Source organism: Mustela nigripes, chromosome 1 (genome assembly GCF_022355385.1).
Source record: "Mustela nigripes isolate SB6536 chromosome 1, MUSNIG.SB6536, whole genome shotgun sequence".
Taxonomy (NCBI): domain Eukaryota; kingdom Metazoa; phylum Chordata; class Mammalia; order Carnivora; family Mustelidae; genus Mustela; species Mustela nigripes.
Genome location: NC_081557.1, coordinates 192,628,063 through 192,636,116, shown reverse-complemented (window position 1 = coordinate 192,636,116; position 8,054 = coordinate 192,628,063).

Genomic DNA, 8,054 nt, shown 5'->3' with positions numbered 1-8,054 from the left:
TCAATCAGATAATGAGCTAGATAACATTTCATCACTATTCCAAAAGAAACAATTTTTTTTTCATCGATTTATAAAGTGAGTTGGCAGAGTACACACACACACACACACACACACACACACACACACACACATCCAGTGCTTGAATTACCTTCTCTTGTAACTGACTTCTACTTATAAGAAAATATAAAGAATGAAAAAGTACTGTGGAAAAGAAATGTAGGGTGGTAACTGTCCATGCCTTGGAAAGGTAGTTTTAAAACAAAGTGCTCCCCAGGGGTACAGGTCTGTGAATCACCAGGTTTACACACTTCACAGCACTCACCAAAACACATACCCTCCCCAATGTCCATAATACCACCCCCTTCTCCCAAACCCCCTCCCCCCAGCAACCCTCAGTTTGTTTTGTGAGATTAAGAGTCACTTATGGTTTGTCTCCCTCCCAATCCCATCTTGTTTCATTTATTCTTCTCGTACCCACTTAAGCCCCCATGTTGCATCACCACTTCCTCATATCAGGGAGATCATATGATAGTTGTCTTTCTCCGCTTGACTTATTTCGCTAAGCATGATACGCTCTAGTTCCATCCATGTTGTCGCAAATGGCAAGATTTCATTTCTTTTGATGGTTTATAAAAAATAAAAAATTATATTAAAAAAAATAAACTTCAGTATCAAACAGAAAACAAAACAAAACAAAACAAAAAAAAAAAAAGTGCTCCCCATCCTCTTTCCTTTCTAAAAGGGAAGAGAGAAGAGAAAACTATCTCCATCCCAGTCTTGTTTGGATCCAGTTAGACATGTGAGTATTTTCTCAGTTATTGACTGTGGTTATTGAATCTTGAATTTAAAATTAAAATATTCAGAATTAGGTTAGTAGAATTCCTAAACTATATTTATAACTATCTTAATTCAAGCAGACTGCTTTAACAAAATACCATCAATCAGATGGCTCAAACAGCAGACATTTACTTCTTACATGTGATCAAAGTGTAAACCAATTTCCTTCTTGCTGAGAGCCCTTTTCCTAGATTGTGGCTGGTCACCACCTTTTTCCTGTGTCCTCACATGATAGAGAAAGAGGAAAGTCTTTGTCTCTTCCTTTTTTTATAAAGCCACTAATGCCATCATGAGGGTTGTGCTGTCATTACCTCATCTAATTTTAATTAGTTAACAAGAGACCACTTCCAAATACAGTCACATTGGAAGTTAGGGCTTCAATATATGAATTTCTAAGGGAACACAATTCCGTCTATGGGGATAATGCCACGTATTCTAACTATAGACCCTAACTCCTATATATTTGGTATCAATGGAATCATTACTACTATTGTGATTTGCTTGTATCTATTCTGCTATAGCCTAACCTCAGTACAGCTTATGCTGCAAAATTATACTCCAAATCCACTAACAATATCTTTGTGGCCAAACTTCTATTTATTCAGTATTTATGGTAAAATCTGTCTTTAGATATCTACTCAGTTGTTATCTTTTAGATTTTATCCAGAATATCTACATCTTTCTTTTCCTCTGCCCCAATATTATAATTCAGCAAGATGTTTTATGCAGCATAGTATAGCTTACTGATGATTTTCTTACCTGCATACTGCTCATCTACCTCAACTATGTCCTCTTGCCTCAGAGTCAGACATTCTCTAAGAAGACTACTGTACTTCGGGACACTGTCACGTACCTAGATCTAATAATCTCTGGTCTTGGTTTTCTTTGCTATGGAGTTTGTTCTAATTTTCGCTGAATATTATTTGCTTAGCATTCTTTATATGAAAAACCCTATATTATTAATAGATTGCAACTTATAATAATCGTTGTTATTATAAGCCACAACTCATAGTGGTAAATATTGATTTTCACTTTGTGGCAGCATCATCATTCCAGAGGAACAATTATATTGGGACAGGAAAAGTATTGGTTGAACTTAATGAGTCAGAATAATATAGATAGGTTAAAATCTTCATATAAAGGGGCGCCTGGGTGGCTCAGTGGGTTAAGCCGCTGCCTTCGGCTCAGGTCATGATCTCAGGGTTCCGGGATCGAGTCCCGCATCGGGCTCTCTGCTCAGCAGGGAGCCTGCTTCCTCCTCTCTCTCTGCCTGCCTCTCTGCCTACTTGTGATCTCTGTCTGTCAAATAAATAAATAAAATCTTTAAAAAAATCTTCATATAAAGCCAAGAATGACCCTTATAATAATTAATTAATCTCTACAAAAATTGCTACAATGTCTAGTCCTTGATAATCATCTTTTCATTAATATCATCTCTGTTAGAGCACACACACAGAGTTTAAGCTTTTCCCCCATCATTCTTTTTCTTAGATTTCTTAATACGCTGTCCTATGGTATGTTTGAGAGTTGTTAAGAGAGAAGATCCTTAAATTCCCATCACAAGAAAAAAAAATACAAAACAAAACTAGTAACTATGTGAGAAGATGAATGTTACCTTATTGTTAACATATTTTGCAATAAAAGTATGTCGGTATGTCAATATATGTGTGTCAAGTCATTATGTGAGATGCAAACTTACTTGGGACTGTAGGTCAATTATATCAATATCAACAAAAACCTTAGACATGGTAATACTTCACAAAACATTATGGAGCCTTTACTAATACAATCTTTCTAAATAGTCATAGATGGCAGAATTTGGAGCCATTCTTTAGTGAAGTTATTTTTCTTAGCAACTGTATTTTATTTAGACCTTTCTATTAGTTCTTATAGCAGGGACTTGAGTGCAATATCTAATATAATACTAATTAGTCGTCATTTGTCCAGAGTCTATTCGATTTACAACATTTATTGGAAACACTTTTGATATGGATTTATCACACTAGTCTAATGAATCGAAACAAACTAAAAAACATTAACTGTATACCCAAAAGAAATTGTCAGAATCAGCTAGTATGGGGCACAAGTGCTGTGGCAAGATTACTTCAGGTCAGTTACCTAACTGTACTTCAGCAGTTTGTGAAATGGTAATAATATTAACCAGAGTTACTGTATGAATTAAACCTAATAATAAAAATTATAAACAGAGTTTTGAGAACTCTGTACATTTAATGATCCCTTCAAGGTTGTATCTTTCATGATTAGCTTCGAAGTTGTGAACATACTTTTTCCCAGGTACTAATGTTTACTGAAATATTCTGTAACAGTTGAATTGACCAAAAATTAATTCATGCCAATACCAGTTTGTTTTCACCCTCCAAGTCTTTGTTTTAACTGATCTCTTCTTTATTAGCCAAATCCCTAATTGTAGTCTGGCTTGATGCCACAAGTTTTAGTTCCCATTAGTTCACATTTAGTTCCCAGCTCATGTCAGTTAGTTACCTGTCTCCTTATTTTTCTCGAGTTCTCCAGTTTCTCTACTCATCTTATTTGATAGCATTATCTGATTGTTATTAATTCCAAACCTCATATTCTCATATCATTTTCATCTCAAAGTAATTTTTATATTCTCCACTTAACAAGTACCATTTTTTTTTCAGGTATGATATTATCAGGACTCTTACTTGAAAGATATGTAAGGAATTCTGAGGTAAGTAAGACAGGAATTTATTAAAAATGTTAGGTATAAACTTCCATACTTCTAGTTTTTACTCAGGATGCAGTGAGTTGAAAAGGGTTTCATCTCAAACTGGAAGAAATAAACCAACAAAAATGAAGCTAAACACAAATATGCACTTTTTTTTTTAAACTCAGTAGTTCATTATGATTATAGGCTGACCCATGGATATGTAACATAAGCAGAGTCAGGGAGACAAAAGCCCTAGTTCACCTGAGATGTTAGTAAGAAGCATTTAGAAAAAATCAGTTAGGGTAAATAGTAAATTGGTGAAACCAGTTGAATGCACAATGGTAAAAGAAAGTGTAGCCTCTGTGGAGAGTCCCAATGTCTTCTAGGCTTTTACTTCATGAATCTTAATGGGGCATACAAAAAATATTGCAGAACTGCTAAGAAAACGTCCTTTATGTCATGGATCTGAGGAAGAGGAACAGTAGTTTATTGTAGCGGAGGCATGAAGCAGTGCAATATTATTTAAAGTTATGTTCAGACCATAGGTGGATTAAACTAGAAATCAATAACAAAAAGATATCTGAAGTGGTCCAAATATTTGAAAATTTAACATAATTTTTTAAAAAATTGTGGATCAAGATGGGATTGGGAGGGAGACAAACCATAAGTGACTCTTAATCTCACAAAACAAACTGAGGGTTGCTGGGGGGAGGGGGTTTGGGAGAAGGGGGTGGGATTATGGACATTGGAGAGGGTATGTGCTTTGGTGAGTGCTGTGAAGTGTGTAAACCTGGTGATTCACAGACTTGTATCCCTGGGGATAAAAATATATGTTTATAAAAAATAAAAAATTAAAAAAAAATTGTGGATCAAAAAGTAAGTTTCAAAGAAAATTAACAATATATTGAGCAGAATAAAACTCAAATTCAGCACATAAACATTTGTTATGTGCAGTGAAAGTAGTGGTTAGAAGGAAATGCATAGTATTATAAATTACAAACCACTAGATTTAAAGTGGTATATTTGTTTCTCACAGAAGTAAAGCTTGGCAAATTTAAAACTGCTTTACATGATTTAAATTAACTAAACAAGGAGACAAATAGACTGAGATGGCTCTAATGCCACACAAGGATGTGTAAGCAAACCCAAAGCTAAGCCTGTGATTGACTCACCAGTTGTACCAAAGGTACCAAATTGAAACTTCAGGAAAACCTTAAACAGCTAAATACAGCTTAAAGCTGCTGATGGTCAATAATTTTCTTACTTCACTTCCACCTTTTCTCTATAAAATCTCTCTGAGTTGTGCCGCTGGAGCTCCTAGCCACTTCCACTTTGGCAGTGGAATCGATTTTTTGCTCAAATAAACTTCAAATGTTTAACATGCCTCAGTTTACCTTTTGACACATATATAGTTGATAAGTAAATATGGACCATGAAAACCAGATTTCTAACCCTCAGAAAATGAAGTTACAAATAAGCTATGAGGAATGCCTAGATTAAGCCTATGCCACTGAATGAGAAACAAACTACAGCTTCACAAGGAAACCGATGATGGACTGTTTTTACATGTGAAATGCTATATATATGTCACAGAAGGATTCTTTAAATAGAACAGACTTGCTACTAGAAAACTTAATAATAGAATGGGAAATGATAAGTGACATGCAATAACTCCAAAGCGGCCAAGAAATCCATGATTATATTTATAGGTTTCCTCATTCTGTAGCTTTTCATTGTTTTGGGCCAGTGGAGGTGCCTAGCAGGAAACTGGAGGGAGTGAGGAGTCCAGGCAGAGTATCGATTCACCTGACTTCTCCCTGTTAGTTCCCATAATATAGCTGTGGGTATCCTATGAACAGATGGCACTGCTTCTCTGAAGAGAGCAATCTTTTTATTTGTCTCCTTATCAGGGTTCTGGCTCGCTTTCTCTTTCCCTTGCTTTTTGGCCCTAGGGAATATTAATAGTTTCTCAGTTACTATCTAGGCGTTAGTTGCCACAGAACTAGGTGAAAATTATTAAGGAATTTCAGGAAAACAAACAAACAAAACTCTGAGTGAAGTTAGAATAATATTTAAATTATGCACTAGGAAATTTCTTGGCTCCTATTATATTAAGGACCTTAACTTATCAATAAAATCTCCTAATGTTAAATGTGTGTGTTTGTAGCAAGTACCTAAGGCTAGCAAGTGAATGAGAACTATTAATATACAGAAAGAATTAACAATATTTTTCAGACAGAGGGAAAAAAATCCATTAGTTAAAATATGGTCTGTGAAAAAGATGCCAGAGGGTATTAAAAGAATAAAGAACAATAATAAAATAATTTTGTAAAGAGTGGTATAATGTTAACAGAAAGTTTTATATTAAAATCAGACTCATTACGTAACGCCCAAGCTGTCTTTATAATTTCCCCTTCTGGGCTTTTTATAAAGTGTCAGATTGGAATGCATCCTGGTTTTCCTTGTCATAGCCTTTTCTCAGCTGAAAGTTCCTGAAGATTGGGCAATAACTATATGACTCTGTCCCTAACATTTTAGCCACTGTGGTTAGAATGCTCATCCTTTCTTGGGAGGGAACAGGCAAAATAATTTTTCTCCACTGAACTTTTAATTAGGACTCAAATGGGCTGTGTCTTTTGTCAACATGACAGAAAGAAACATGAAAGAAACAGATGCGTAAAGTAACCTGTGGAGGACCAGAGTGGAAAACTCTGCAGGCTAACCATTGTTTGCTTTAGAACTTTCCTGGTTCTTGCCATTCCTCAGACTTAACTAGTAAGTTGCTCTGAATTCCTTGAGAATGTTGGCAACCATTCCCCCAGATCCTCAGTTCATTGGAACTAATATAAGCAGTCTTGTGTTTTTAACTATATTAACTACATATACACATAGCATTTAAAATTAGATTTATTTATATTTAGAATTGCATTGGGGCAGCTGGGTGGCTCAGTCAGTTAAGCTTGATTTCAGCTCAGGTCCTGATCTTAGGCTTGTGAGTTCAAGCCCCACACTGGGCATGGAAGCTAATAAAATAAAATAAAATAAAATAAAATTTTAAAATTATTTAGAATTGCTTCTAAATTATAAATTTAAAATACTGCATAACATTTCATAAACTGGTATCTCTACTTTATTTGTACCATAGATACACAGTCTGATACCTACCTCTGTTATTTTAGATTTATATTTTTAATAGGTTCTGTTCATCTTTTCAATCATTTTCTCTATGTAGCTCTTAAGAGTAGGAATCCTGAATTGAATGACTATAGCTTATTTTCACTTTGTTTATATTATCATTTTGCTTTCCATTTTTATACAAATTAAGCACACCATTTTTCTATTCAAGCTTATGTTATAATAATATAAAGAAAAATCATCTTTTAAACTCCAACTTTTAAATTTGGAAAAGGAGTGTTTAAATTTTGGCAAAACATTCCAGATTTATGTTATAATACTAAGAATATAAAATCTTTTTTATACTCAAGTACTTACAGTAAAAAGTGACCTTATTGATAGTTGTGCATACCAATAACCTAGAAATGCTTAGGATTTGAGATACATGTCTTTTTCAGATCTTTATATTGTGTCTGTATAATTGGGAACTTAAAATTTTGTTTTTAATGTAGAAGGTTAACTGATTTGAAGCATTATGTGACATTTTTCCTCATGTAATTAGAAGCTTAGGAAATACTTAAACTTGTCAGTGTCCCCCCATCTTAAAGATCTGTATTAAAATATCTTGTATTCATCTCTATTTATTTAAACAATTTCTATCAGTTGAGAGAACAACGAATGTCTATTCTAGTCAGGCATAATAAGACTGGAGGAAGACAGAACATTATTTGAATCACATTTATATCCTCTCAATTATTTTTTATTTTGACCTCCTGTAATGTAGTAAGTAGAATGGTTCAAGAAGTGCTAGATTTCTGCCAAGATGATATTCATTAGAATCTTATGACATGTTGGGTATGTATTCCTGGCAGCTGACAGCCATGTTTGATCCAAAACAGTTTTAAAATAAAAGTAATTTGTGAGGACACCTGGGTGGCTCAGTCAGTTAATGTCTGCCTTCAGCTCAGGTCATGATCCGGAGGTCCTGGAATTGAGCCCTGCATTGGACTTCCTGATTAGCTGAGAGCCTCCCTCTGCTTGTGTTCTCATTTCTCTCTCTCTCTCTTTCAAATAAATGAAAAAAAAAATCTTTTAAAAATAAATAAAATAAAAGTAGTTTGTTTTAGTAATGATAAATATGACTTCTACTTTTAACCTCTGAATGTCACTAAGGTCATCAAACATTCTCATTGATTTTTGGCAGACACTGGAACTAGTCTAAGTAAGCCAGAGAATAACTCAGACTACACATTCCATTTAGAGTTGAGGATGTTAAGGCCCTCCTTATCTACCTAAAAGGAGAGACAGCAGGGATTCAGAGACTTATGTTCAATTTCTTTAGACTGTGTAAATAAAATGGACATACTGGGCTCATATCAGTCAGGTTTTGAATGGAAAGATAATCACATAACAG